This window comes from Oculina patagonica, chromosome 11 (assembly GCF_052425735.1).
Source record: "Oculina patagonica isolate OP01 chromosome 11, crgOcupat, whole genome shotgun sequence".
NCBI classification, from domain to species: domain Eukaryota; kingdom Metazoa; phylum Cnidaria; class Anthozoa; order Scleractinia; family Oculinidae; genus Oculina; species Oculina patagonica.
This window is the reverse complement of record NC_135768.1, coordinates 1,198,222-1,213,239: the sequence shown is the minus strand read 5'-3', so window position 1 is coordinate 1,213,239 and position 15,018 is coordinate 1,198,222. Positions and strand designations below refer to the sequence as shown.

Here is a 15,018-nt window from a genome sequence, read left to right as displayed (position 1 = left end):
GCAAAATTTTAGTGGGTGCTCGTTTGCTCGTGCTCGCACGTTTTTACAAGTGCTCGCATGCTCGGTTTTCAGTGGTGTATCGCAAGGCTAACTTTTGTCAGTGCTCGTGCTCGCAAAGAAAACGCTTTGCTCGCATGCTCGCAAATGCTCGCAAAGACCATTTGATACCCCTCTTATTTGAGGCCATACAACAAGACTACTTCTAAAATTTGACGTGTCTAAACAAAAACTCGGTAAAAGCTAATCTAAAAATAGTAACTACAGGGCCCTACAAAGTAATTAAAAAGGGACGGTAAAGACCCGGCGCTCTTTCTTTTCTTTTTAGGCCAGGGCGTTACCTGCTCGTGTAGTTTTCAAAATCGTCAGCATTTCAGCTAGTCGGAACTTCTCTATTTGTGTGGCTGAACTTCAAAGGACAACAAACATTTCTTTTATTTTTTTCTGAAGATCTTTGGAAACAGTCACCAAGTTCAAGTATGTGGCCACAGATTAGACAGGAAAGGCAATGAAAAACTGAATACCCGCATTCATAAAAGTAACTTAAGAGTTGAATTAAAAACTCTTGTCTTATATTATCACCAGATAGATTATATTTTATAGGACTTTAACTGACACTTTGAACGCTAATGTCCGCAAATCACTCTGTCACCTTCATTTGTATTTTTACTCGAAACTGCAACCGTTATCTTTCTAGTATTTCGCTCATTTTTATAGTCAATTGTATTTTAAAATGTTCACTTTTTAGAATTTTAAGCGTAAGCATAAACGTTTAGCGTGTCATTTACTCGTGTGGTTCTCAGAATCGTCAGCATTTCAGCTACTGTACTGCACCATTATTGGAAGACGGCAATTTTTGGTGTCTTATTTTTCAGAAGGTTTTTGGACACATTTACAAAGTTCAAGCGTGGTCACAGATAAGACAGGATCTGTGAAAAAAGCCCGCCTTATAGAGGTAAATTGATGGTTTAAAACTCTTCTCTCATATAATTACCAAATAGCCTGGGATTTGCTTTCAGTAAAAGTTGCAAATTAACGTTAAGTGTCCTTAAGAATTTGTTATTACAACAAAACAGCTAAACAGTCAATCCTCATGGTGTTTAATTTTCTTTGATCTTCCAGGTTGGGATACTGGTTGTTGAGTGCGTGGAAAATTTCTGTTACTCAGGTAACAACTCGTTTTTCGTAAAACTCCTAGATCATTCCAAAACTTTACGTAATCCCAAGCTGGGTGGAGGGTTTCGCGCGTTCCACTTGGTGCTTGTCTACTTGCATCGCTCCCGAGGAACGGCACAGTCGGCACGGACTCGGTACTATGTACTTGTCTGGTACCACTCCCTATTTTTCATATATTGCACGTAGGTATCATGAGTACCATACGAGTCAAATCAGGACTGATCATGAGACCCTCATGAGTTCTGAATGTTGAGTAGGGTGGGTCTCCTACCAGCAGGTAGTACTTACCGCAGAATCGACCGGCTCTAGCCCCCAGAGGACTGCCTGTATGCAAGCGGGGATTAAATTTTCTACGACCCTTTTTTTTAATGATCTAGGGTTTACGAGAGCGGGTTGTACTTCTTAATTAGTGTTAAGGAACGTGTGGGATTCAAACCCACAACCTTAGGGTTACAGGTTCACTGCCCTACCATCTGAGTTACAGAGCCATGATGGGAACAGCGCATGAGTGAATCCCAGTTGAGTCACTCATTTATGTGCCTGAGGATTTTTCTAAACTACTTGAAAATAAACTGTATATCCTAAAAACTATAACAGAATAGGGGCTTTTGTGGGATTCAAACCCACAACCTTCGGGTTACAGGTCCACTGCTCTACCATCTGAGCTACAGTGCCATGATGGGAACAGCGCATGAGTGAATCCCTATTGATTCACTCATTTATGTGCCTGAAGAAAAATTGTAAATCATAACCACTAAAACAAAACAGAGGCTTAGGTGGGCTTCAAACCCACAACTTCGGGTAACAGGTCTACTGCTCTACCATCTGAGCTGCAGAGCTATGATGGGAACAGCGCGTGAGTGATTCTCAGTTGATTTACTCATTAATAGGCCAGTGGATGATTCTAAACTAGTAAACAATACAACGCAAACATTACTAATAAATATGAAATGATTGTTTATAGTAAGTACAGCAATTATTCCACTCACGCTTGTTGTTGGCTATGAAACGACCATAGCCGGTCATCTCATATTCAACAATTGGCGCGTTTGTAGAATAAATTGCTAAGGTATACTTACTTGTTAGCTATGAATCACATTAGACAGGAAGAAGGCGTGGCTGCTTACAAGACTGTTTTGTGAGGTAAAGTATGAATATAAACGGCTAAGTAGTTTGGCTGATTTTGCTGTTAGTTCGATTCTGAGAAAAAAATCAAACAAAACAACATTTTCAAATTTCAATTCGATATGGATAGAGGACCCGCATGAAAACCAGCTACGGCTGATGTGGCTTCCTCTCTAAATATTGCGGTATTTTATTTCTTCCGTCTGACCTCATGGCACAGAGCCGGTGCCAGAATGACTGCCATTGTGTGATGCTTCCATGCCAGTGCAAGTGCAAGAACCTGAGCGTGTGCCTGTGTCCATTTGGTCAGAGAACGAACTGTCATTTTTGTCAGTTTGACTGAAGAATAATTAAAATACAAGATATGGCTAAATAACATAGGTAGATGATATCGGAACGGTTGGGATTCGGACCCACGACCAGTTTCTAAACTAAAATACTCTGTACTGACCACGGAAAGAAAATTCAGTGGCTAAGGTGGGATTCAAACTCACAAGCATAAAATTACAGGTCCACTGCTCTACCATCTAAGCTAAGAGCCACGATGGGAACAGCGCATGAGTGATTCCCATTTGATTCACTCATTTATGTGCCTGAGGATGTTTCTAAACAAAAATACACTGATCACTGAAAACAAAGCAGCATAGGTAGGATTCGAAGGTGTTTTAGTAAAACAATTATTCCACTTGCTCCTGTTGGATATGAGATGATAATAGCCGGCCATCTCATATCCAACGCGCGCTTTTGTGGAATAATTGTTAAGTATACTAACTTGTTAGTTATTTATTACATTAGACAGGTAGAAGACCGTGGCTGCCCGCCAGATCGTTATGGGAGTAAAGTATGACTATGTATGGCTGCGTAGGCTTGTGTATGACCGACAAAGTATGGTCATGTAGGGATGATATAAGGGGAAAATATAAGTCTAGAACTGGTCATGTATCACCCTGTAAGCTTGATTATATTATGTAGGCCCATAAATGACAAAGAATGGCTATGTAATAGTATGTAGGGATATAGGGCAATATGTATTACCGTACGTATGGTCATGTATTACTCTGTCAGAATATAATGTAGGCCCATGGATGACAAAGTATGGCTATGTAATAGTATGTAGGGATATAGGGCATATGTATTACCGTATGTATGGTCATGTATTACTCTGTAAGGTTATGTAGGCCCATGAATGCAAAGTATGGCTATGTAATAGTATGTAGGGATATATAGCTATAGGGCAATATGTATTACCGTATGTATGGTCATGTATTACTCTGTAAGGTTATGTTGGGCTACTCATATATGGCTATGTAACTAGTGTATAATTAATGTTCATGTAAGACTCTGTAAGTTTATGTATGTTTGTTTATTTATGGTATAGTGGTTATGATTCGTGCCTTCCAAATCAGTGTCAGGTTATTTTGGTATCAAAACCGCGGGTACATGCTTTTGTGTTCCGGTTCTTTGTTTCTTTCTTGTTCTTTTTTTGATGTTTTTTTTTTTTCAGATCCGGTTGGGGAAACTGGTATCCTTTATTTTATTTTACCATTTTGTTATCTCACTTTTAATGTTGTATTTTTATTCATTATATGGTTACTGCCGCTTATCACATCGACGTTGCAAAGGGAGTATTGGGCATGGTGTACAATTATTACATTCATTAGGGTAGATAAATAAGACTTGTTCTTTTCAGGATACAGCCCATTTTGGCTTTGTTCACTTGCTATGATAAATAATCTCACAAATCCGAACTATTAAATCCTAAACCATCAGCAAGTTTGTTTATTCGACTTAATTTCGAGAAAAAATTCTTTAAATGATGGAATCTTCCAAACCGAGTCTAGACACATTGAGGGACTGGGCAAAAACCGGAAAATGATCAAACAATCGTTGCCAAAGCAATCTTCGGAAAGCTTCGGACATTTTCTGCAGCGCCCGTACATCGTATACCGAACATCTCAGAATACATTCGAAAAGGCCGGAAACATCCTCGAAATTCCAGTAACTATGACTCTTCGGCATCATCTGAACATCGATCGTATACCGAACATCTTAGAATATATTTAAAAACGTCATAAACATGTATCACTCTGTTAGGTCATGTAGGGGCATTAACAATGTATGGCTATGTAACTCGTGTATAAATAATGCTCGAAAGACTCTGTAAAGTCATGTATCACTATGTATGATTATGTAGGTCTATTTATGGTATAGTGGTTATGATTCGTGCCTTCCAAATCAGTGTGTCAATTTGGTATCAAAACCGCGGGTGTGTACATGCTTTTGGTTTCTTCTTTGTTTCTTTCTTCTTCTTTTTTTGTTATATTTTTTCAGATCCGGTTCAGGAAACTGGTATCCTTTATTTTATTTTACAATTTTGTTTTCAAATTTTTAGTATTGTATTTTTATTCATAATATAGTTTGCTGCCGCTGTTGTTGAATTATATTGTAATAACTAAATAAATCATTTCGACATTACAAAGAGGGGAAGGCATGGTGTACAAATATCACATTCATTAGGGTAGATGAATAAGATTTTTACTTTTCAGGATACAGTCCATTTTGGCTTAGCTCAATGATAAATAATATAAATAGATTTAGCCAAGCCTAAAAGCGGAGCGCCCCGGTAATTTACTTTGCCCTTTATTAAAATATCTGAATTCACTGACTCCCGTAGGCATAAAAAATAGTTAATGAGCCCGCAATCCAATAGAAAAACATTTTCGGTCAGCGGTCAACTTCATAAAAACGCGTTACCTCGATGAGTTATACACCTGAGCCCGCGATATGATCACGTAATACTGGTCAGCGGATACCTTGTATTGACAGCTGTCAATTGACCATAACTTGGATGCCCAGTAACAAATAGATGAGGGTTTATCTATTTCTGAAGTGCGCAACACCGTACGTACGCCGTACGTACGCGCCCGCGAGCCATGCCGCTAGCCATGATGACCATGAAAACTCAAGTTCATGGTTTCCCTATTTCTGTGAATTTTCTATGGGTATGGGGCTCCGCTCTGCGGCCCTTCGGGCCGCTGTGGAGCTCCGCTATTATCTGAAAAAATCGTTCAGTCATTTCCACTTCTGCTGATTAAAACCGTCTATCACACGCGCACAAGCCAACATCCAACTCACAAATTCGAACAAGTAACTCCTAAACCGAGCATTACTAATTCGATTTAATGTCGAGAAAAAATTCTATAAATGATCGAATCCTCCAAATTCCGAGTCCAGACACATTGTGGGACTGGACACGAACCGGATAAATGATCAAACAATCGTTGAACTCAGAGTATAATCGAAAAACGACGGAAACATCTTCAAAAACTCCGGTTACTATATATAGCTATGACTTCGAAAAGCTTGGGACATCTTCGGCATTGTCTGTACATCGTATACAGAACATCTCACGGTCCTAAAGAAAAGAAAAAACTTACTCAGCAAAAGCGGTATAAATTGGATGATAAACTTTATATTTGAATTTCATGGAATGAACAAATCATTCCCTGAAGAAGTCACGGCACGGTCTGACCCGCGTGACTTCTTCAGGGAATGAAGTGTGAAGTTCATTCCTTGAAGAAGTCACGGCACCGCCTGACTTGGCCTTACAAGGCCTGACTTCTTCGGGGAATGAACTGTAGAGTTCACTCCCCGAAGAATTCAGGAGTTTTCAGGCTGTGTTCTGACTTCTTCAGAGAATGAACTGCACAGTTCATCCCTGAAGAAGTCAGGCCATGTCTGATGAAATATTGATAAATGACATGATATGATAAATTACGGTTTATCATCTCAACCGTATGGTCGACCTCCTTTATTTTGTAAAAACTGATAATTATAATAGCGAAAAAGAGATTGAGAGAAAGCGATATTCAAAATCTAACATGTTTGTCCCGTATTCAACTAATCGATCTCTTCTCTTTGCTGTGCAGATTAGTTTGCATTTTATTCTTTTAATTTTTCAGGTTTGCGCATGGATCACCTGAATGACAATTTATATCCACCTGTAGCGCTATACCTGGTCAAATTACACTGGTATGTGTAAAGTATGGCTACGAAGGGCTATGTTGGAATATGATAGCTTACAGTGCAACCTCAGAAGAAGAGAAGGGCCTGGGGCAGAAGTGAGCCTCTTGAGACAACAGTACAAATGGTAGATGTCCAGCAGTTTCACGTTCATATTCAAAGATGGCGGACGGGATCGGACGGTAAGCTAACTTTTTTACACGCGTATTTTGAACAGAGTTAATAGTAGAGGAGACAAACTCTGTTTTGAAAATAACACCAGTTTAAATTAGCTATCCTTTCTTGTTAGTTTTTCAGAAAAAAATGTTAGTTTTCCCTTCGGAAATCCGGCTGGTAATTGAGGTTAAATTGTGTCTGAGAATACTGTACATGTGTTGGAGCATATTTTCAGATATTTTATGTGTTATTACAGCAAATGCTAATGCTGCGCTATAAAGGGTTAATCTGCTTTGTGTTTTTTTAAATCTTCCAGATTGGGATACTGGATGTTGACTATGCAAGGCAAGTATTCCAAGAATGATGAATTTGAGGGAAAGGAAATATTACAGCAGCGCTCTTCTGGGTGAGTCATAATAAAGTTTACTAGTGATGGCCTTTGGATATTTTCGACTTAGCAATTTATTACTAGTGGTATACATAATAAAGTTGTAATCAGTGGCTTTTAATTTTTATAATGCTAATTTTTTACTGATCATTTAAATCTTTTTTTTTGTAGTTGGGTTCCAGTCTACATGGACAAAGGATCAAATAACTTGGAGCTGTATTAAAAGGGTTCCTTGCTCAATAGCAGAGATGCTGTGGTGTGAAGATAGAGGACCTGAGAAAAATGGTATTTACTAAAGTCTGTGTTACTTTCAATAGACCCTTCCAGGGTTTCTGATGCCATCTTGGTTGGGGGGCAAACACGGCAAAATTTACAGTAAATGTATGGGAAAAATTGGGAGTTTGACGCTCAATAATTCGAGAAAGGTCGACATTCTGCAATTTCTATGAATTACAAACTTAAAATACTAGCTGAAAGAGTAAACCGATCAAATTTGCGAATTTTACTCTCACTAAGAAAGCCGCAAATTAAGATTTTCATTTTTCATATATTTGTCTGTAAAATGGAGCTGCCGTTCACGGGAAAATTTAGAAGCATTTGTATGAAAAACTAAAAGTATGATTTCTCGCTTTTAAGTAAATCGATCCCCTTCAAATTTACAGTGTGACGCGCCTTACCGTGGCCACCCAACAAACTTTTTTACAAGTCTGCTCTCGTAATATTATAATATTTCAGTGTTGGACAAATACGCCTCCTTGCATAGTTAAATAAGGTCAAATAGATACCGTAAACACCCGCGGATAAGCCGCACCCGCAGATAAGCCGCACCCTGAGTTTAACAACTCAAATGTTGGAAAAAAGTTTTTGAAAGTAAATCAAAAAAAATCCTAAGTCGAGTCAAAAATCCAAAGTTGAGTCTTTAGGAAGTCTTCTTCATCGAGCGTAAACTCAATGAACATTGAAACAGAAAATACTTCAGTCTTACCCACAATTTGAGCTCTTTAATATAATGAAAACCAACTTTGACATGTTATGGGTGATCTTTTTATGGCATTTGTTGACAGGTTTTTCTTCATTCAACACAGTTTTTTCGTAGATTTTTGTGTCACAACAACAAGAACTTGCGTTGCCGAACGTTCGTAGCTTAGTAACCAGGCATTTGATCGGACGCGAACTATGGGACTAGGGCGAGAACGTAAAGCAAAACAATATGGCGATGGAGGCGTTCGGGTTTCGTGGCTATCATATCGACAAATTAAAGAGATTTGGGAGCCATCTATTGGAGATAAACTCGTGCATGAAGAGAGTTTCGTAATCAGTTCGACAAATTTTCCATCAAAGTGCAAAATGAGAAAGAAACCATTGGCCATCTTTAATACTCGTGAATACTTGTGGTATTTTCTTGCTCGTAAAGTATCAATATTACTGTTAAAGTTATAGGCCATTGTCGACACTGCAAACAGTATAGGAGCTGTCAAACTTGCAAAAGCAATGACCGGTACTCTCTTGTAGTTTTATGTTATATTAAGGTATCAGTGTACCCCAAATGACCATCATGCGTTGGAGCTGCCTTACCGTCTGGTAATTAACGCAAACCCCAGCAAAGTATATATTTTCTTAAAGCTTAGGAAATGTAGATTACGGGGATATATTCACTTTAAGTAAAAATATTAATGTTATCCAAAAAGAGCGTGTTATTTCGAAAAGTACAGAGGCTCATAAATCGGGTTCGTTTCCGGACAAATTTGAGTGGGAAAAAGCGATTAGCATCGCTATGTGTTCTTCACACATTTCTCTAAGAAACTGTGTCGGGGAATATTGATTACTTGTCTGGTTTGTTTTTGACACGCAGTTAAACTTTAACATTCATAATAACTTTTTTTCTTAGTTGGATTCCAGTGTACAAAGACAAGGATCAAATGACATGCTGTTGTGTCAATAGGTTCCTTGCTAAATAGCAGAGATGATGCTATGGTGTGAAGATAGAGGACCTAAGAAAAATGGTATTTATTTAAGTTTGTGTTACTTTCAAATTTATGGGACTTGTTTTCAATTAGAAGGACCATGATGAAGCTTATTATCAGAACTTCTTCTGTACTGCAGTAGGGAAGTGATCACATCAGTGATGTGTGTGTGATCTGAACAAAACCCGACATTTGGTCATATCTGAGGGTTTCCTTCCTTGTAGATCTTAACTTGTACTGGATCCAGGGGAGTCTATGGCCTGGAGCCTGTCTCTTTCAAGTGTAACCAAAAAAGGCAAACAAAATCATACATTTTCCATTTACGTGTCAGAGCTTAATTTGTGCCTTTGAGAATGTGTTGAACAAATTACAGCAAAACAACATGGAGCATTAAATTGTCACTGTACATAAATTATCAAATTGAGGTAAAGTATCTTCAAGGATGTGTTGTTATAGCAAAACAACATGGATCCATTCATTTACAAGTGGTCAATCTTAATTAATACTTTTATGGCTAGTCTGACACGCATATTTCGTCTCCGCCAAGAGACTCATAAGAGATCTTAATTGTGTTTTCTTTGATCTTCCAGACTGGGATGCTGGATGTTGACTTATACAGGGCAAGTTTTCCAAGAGTGACTGATGAATGTCAGTGGAGGGAAAAGACAATAAATATTACACCAGTGTTTTTCTGGGTGAGTCATAATAAAATGAAATGTAGTATAGTTAGTTATGGCCTTTGGATGTTTTTGACTTAACAATTTATTATAAGTGGTAAACAACATTATTATAATGTTATTATCAGAGCTTGCCTATATTGTCTGAGTTTCTATTACCCGGTATATACAGTACCATAATACTACATTTTTACTGATCATGTGACTGTTCTCTCTTAGTTGGATTCCAGTGTACACAGACAAGGACCAGTGACTTGCTGTTGTGTCAATAGGTTCCTTGCTAAATAGCAGAGATGATGTCATGGTGTGAAGATAGAGGACCTAGAAAAAAGGTACTTATTGCAATCTGTGTTACTTCTAAATTTATGAAACTTGTTTTCAAAGAGAAAGAACAAGGGAGTTTGTTATGGGAATTTTTACAATATTGAAGTAGGAGAAGTAAAGAGCCAAAACAATCTACACATCCCCTATATGATAAATTGGGCCCATTTACCTTGTCTTTAAGCCAAGTACCACTACCAGTCAACACAGACAAGGATCAAATGGCTTGCTGATGTGTCAATAGGTTTCTTGCTAAGTAGCAGAGGTAATGCAGTGGTGTGAAGATAGAGGACCTAAGAAAAATGGTCATTATCACAATCTGTATGCTTTATGTTATTTCTATCATTTTGCCTTTCTTTACATATTCTATAGGTAGTTGGTCAGAGCTAGTTTTGAGTAAATTCTGCCAGGGGAGAGTTCTGTAATGCTTATCTGAATTTGAAAATGTCCTATGTTGGAGTTTTATGAATCATACTTTTTGTCGTATGACATCTCTGTTAGAAAGGTTGGCTTTTGTTGCAATTTCATTTCATTTTGATGTGCTGTTGCTACTTTTTGGGCCATTTCACTTGTTGGATCAGGGCCTAACATTAGGGAAACTCTGATGTAATGCCTTTAAACTGTGCACTTTACAGGACTCAAGACTAAGGGTAGCAAACTAGCCCCAGGCTTAGTAGAAATGCAGTTTTGGCTAGTAGGTTCTGGCCTTTCATTAGCCAAAATGGCTAGTTAAAATTTCAGGAATTTGATTGGAAGAAAATCATACATCAAAATCGACTCCAAGAGAACAGGACTCACAAGTACACTGTTGTCACAAATAAAATTATCAAAGACTGTGGACAAGCTAAAATTACCAAAAAAACTAAATTAACCCTAAAGATAATGATAACAGAGCCAGTGAAGATGGCACCAAACCTTAGTTACTGTAGCTTGTTATTAATAAGTAAGTTTTGGCTAGTGAAGTCAAAGCTGTCACAAGCCAATTGGCTAGCTAGCAAAAAAGTTAGTCTCAAGCCCTGACTTTAAGTGTGCCTTCAAATTTTACTGCCTAGAATAAATATTGGGCTTTGTTGCTAGCTGTGGAACATCATTGTTATTTCCCTTGTGTCAGTATTTCCTCCATTTATACCGTGACCAAAAGGTTGTAGTTTTGTCAGTAATATTTAGCATTTGGTTGAAATACTTGAGTAACATACATTGTGTTCCCATTAATGTGTTTGGTGTAGGTGTATCTGATGTTAGAAGAGAACTGAACCTTTCAGAGAGTGTAGGAGAACATTAAGTGGATTTGTTGGTCATCGACTGTTGCAATGTAAGTTTTCGTGCTCAATGGGTTCTTTCATGTAATATCAAAATTAAATAACATGTTTTGGTTTGGGTTTGAATGTTACACCAAGCTTTATAGTAGTTGTGCACTAAAAGTAACATTTAACTTTCCTTTAAGGAATTACAAATGCGTTTTCAAAAGAAGGAGGCGAGAGCTCAGCAAGGAACTCAGTGATGTGCCAGTATTAGGTAATTGTACTTCAATGTTATTGGTTCATTTACGAAAAAAGGTTGCTGTCCTTTGTTCTCAATAAATGTTTTTTCCTTGTGACCCCATTAAAGAAGCCATGCACACAAATCTAAACGTCAGTTCTAGCTATCTTTTGCTTGCAAATCTTAATTTTTTTTTCTTGTTCCTTTGCAGGCTCTATTTCAAAGGATCTCAATCTAACACAATTCTTAAAAGAAGGCCAAGCCTTAATATTGACATGGAGTCCAGACAAGATTCTCTCTCTCTACTGACAAACATGACTGAGATCAAGTGATCAAGAACTGGTTTCTCCTTACATCGTTAGTCTATTGTCCATCAGTCAAGTGGCGAGAACAAAGACATTCATCAGCTAGGGGATACTGTCTTGATGGACCACCATTTTCTCATAATGAACATTAAAAGAGATGTGTGGGAATAAGTAAGGAGAACTGATATGAAAAGAATGCATAACTAAACAGCATCTCGATAAGGAAAGATCTCAGTTGCATTTACTTTCAACACACATTTATGTAAATATGTGACTACAAAACCAGTTTCCTCTATGACCTCTTCAGTTGGTTGCCATAATAGATGTGAATCTGGGATGACTTCATGCATCCATGCATGGAAAGTAAACCTCATTATCAGCTTCCAAATGACAACTTTGTTAAAAAATAACCAACAGAAACATTGATAACTATAATAGAAAATAATAGAATTTTTAATAAATACTTGAAGAGAAAGATGAGCATAAAATTACATAACATTTTGATGAACCATGCCATTCACATTTACATTTGAAAATTTTACAAAGGTAAATGTGCAGGGTTAGATGTTCATCAAAACCTTATGTAGTTTGAGCGCTCCTCTGAATCTTAAGGTATTTATTCAAAATCTTTAGTTGTTAGAAATAAAAACTAAAATAACTATAAAACAATATTATTTAAAATTAAAAATAAATAAAAACATTTTGGAACTTGATATATAGGTATATTTTTCATATGTGGTTACATGAAGTCATTCCAGATTCAACTCTTACATGGCAACCAACTGAAGAGGTCACAGACTAAACTAGCTTTTTAGTTGCATATTCCTCATGAATGCGTGTTGAAATTAAATGTAAGTACGGTCGTTCCTGATCGAGGTATTTGTCGATTAGATTTTTACCAGGCCAATAAATCTAGTATCCTTTTACTTACAGTGTATCTACAACCATCGTCAGAAGTGTTGACACGATTACCAAATTAATTCCTTCTCTCCCCCCTCCCCTTCTCAATGTTGAGCTCCCGAACATATTGCACAGACAATCCTTAGCCGCAATGGGTTCAACATTGAAAGGGGGGAGGGGGGCTCTTAAAATGTTTGTATGCACCATTGAGAAAGTTTAAGCGTCAAGTTTCCGCATATTTTATCTTCTTAGCGTAAGCGTTCCAACTACTTCTGACTAGGGTTGTAGTATCCTTTATTCAAAATACTCGAAAATTGTAACAGATGAAAGGTCATGAATCAAATGGAAACAAATGCAAGCTATCTAAAGCTGCCTGAATTGTATTTTGTTATGAGTTGGATTGCATAAATAGTATTTTTTAGAACTCGTCATTGATTTATCATCTTGGAGGGGCGAAGATGGAGTGAAAAAGAAGGGGACTGGGGAGAGGCTAATAATGAACACGAGTCACTTTCGCATGTTTGCATTGCTGGTTTTTCATAAGATTCAATAAAACAAATCAAATTTCCCTTTAGGCTATAAACTCGTGCAATCGTGATAACTTTTTTTTGTGAAATGGAAATAAAGTTTAAAAGACGTGACATTTGCCACGCGATTTGCATTACGATTGCACTTCAATATATGTTTAGTTACAATTAAACGTGAAGAGATGATGAAATTTTCACTCGCCTTCCGTCCCTTCTTTCGTGTGTTTTTTGTTTCCTAATCTGCAATGCTGTGCCTTCTTATTCCTCCAAGCCTAAATACACTGGAATAAGCTGACCATTTCTCTCATTTCTCCTCTTAATGTATCATACAAATTTAAAAGCGCCGCTCGGGCAAACCCTGGGCATTCAGTTACTTTTCTGAAAACCTTCGGTCAAATTCTTCACCGTGTTGTCAGTTTACAAGGTCAAAATGGCCCATGTCACCCGTAAGGGCTTTTCAGAGCGTCAAATTCTCTACCCTCTACCAGCTCTACGGTTTTATAAAAAAGGAAAAGGGATACCCGACAACAAAACTAATTAGAAACCTCTGATGTGTACTTTGTGTTCATTTCCCCCCCCCCCCCCCCCAACCCCCCCCAAAAAAAAATAACCCTACTTAGCGAGCTCTGCTAATACGTATTGTAAAGGGTTGACTATATTAATTAAGAGAATCGATTTTGTAAGCAAGGTAAAAGCAAAAGCACCGGATCCTCATGGAAGATATATTCAGCTGTAAAATTCTAAATTAACGAAAAAGAGCCTTTTTCAACGAAACTGTTTTCGGTAAAAAAAAACCCTGTTACATTTATGAAATTGAACGTGATGTTTTCTGTGCAAATGTCAAGTCGTGCACGAGACATTTCTGTTCAAAACATCAAATTTACATACGTTTTAGTGTTTAGTGATATGAATTGGCGGCAAGGGCGGCCACGTACCCAAACATAAAATTTGTGGACTAAGAACAAAGGGGAAACGAGGCTTCTCAGAGTATATTTTCCAGGTAAATTTTGAATCATCCTTCCCCCTTGCAGCAGTTTCCTTTTTAATTTGGCGGAAATATTCAGCAAGCTATTCCAAAAGGCATATTTGTATTAGTAACTTGTCAGGTCTTTTATCTCCCTATTATGTCTTAGTGTTGTGACCTGTTAATGTTATCAATTGTTTTGAGAACCAATAGCGGGGCCTACCGTAATGATTCGATTAAGCGCCCTCCCTCTAAAAAGCGCCCCCTTCCGAATAAGCGCCCCCCCCCCCTCGAATGTGTTTTTGTTAATAAGCGCCCCTATTCCAATAAGCGCCCCCCATTCTTATACACGCCCCTGTTCTTAAAAGCGCTCCTATTGTGGCTAACTGACCCTACTGAAGTCGTCGACGTCGAAAAGATAACTTGAACTCATGAACAATCACCATACCGTACATGTATTTATTTACTGCTAAAATGAACAATTCTTGTCAAAGTAACTGAACTTTAAACAATTTGTTACAGTTACAGTTTATGTTCAGTATGTTATTGGTAGTTATTTTAAAATATATTCAAGTTTTGTTTTGAACATTTGGTTGTTTCGCAAAAAATTAAATAAGCGCCCTGTCCCGAATAAGCGCCCTCCCTTAAGGTGCTAAAAGTAAATAAGCGCCCCGGGCGCTAAATCGAATCATTACGGTATTTCAAATCACGCATTCTAATTTTAACAAGGTTTCAATGGTCCGAGGTCTTGGATCAGTTCAAAAAGTTTACTGAATTTCGGCAACGATTTCAGCAATAGTCTAGAAACGAAAACCAAAGAAAAACTTTAACATAACAACATTCGTTCTTTGGGCTTCACAAAAGGCTACATTAATTGGTTCATACGTAGACCCTCGCTAAGGGAGGGATCCCGGGGGGTACTCCCTATAACGGCCTATACGGGGAGGCTCCGCCTGAAAGGGGTACGGTACCTTTTCAGGCTTCAGGTATATAAAAAGGTAGGGATTTCACAAGTT

General features: G+C 37.8%; 1 long non-coding RNA gene across 11 annotated transcripts; it reads left to right on the top strand.

Annotated features, from left to right (window-relative positions):
* The first annotated feature begins 5,398 nt into the window (after positions 1–5,398).
* Positions 5,399–12,007, top strand: LOC144631213 (uncharacterized). Of its 11 annotated transcripts, none has more exons than XR_013566691.1 (10): positions 5,802–6,361; positions 6,395–6,503; positions 6,794–6,883; positions 7,037–7,150; positions 8,754–8,868; positions 9,420–9,524; positions 9,726–9,838; positions 11,054–11,139; positions 11,272–11,342; positions 11,518–12,007. It is a non-coding gene; the product is annotated as an uncharacterized LOC144631213 (long non-coding RNA). The 11 variants fall into 11 exon arrangements; XR_013566693.1 differs by adding an exon at positions 10,072–10,132 and having other exon boundaries at positions 5,802–6,503; XR_013566692.1 differs by adding an exon at positions 10,012–10,132 and having other exon boundaries at positions 5,802–6,503.
* Positions 12,008–15,018: the final 3,011 nt, after the last annotated feature.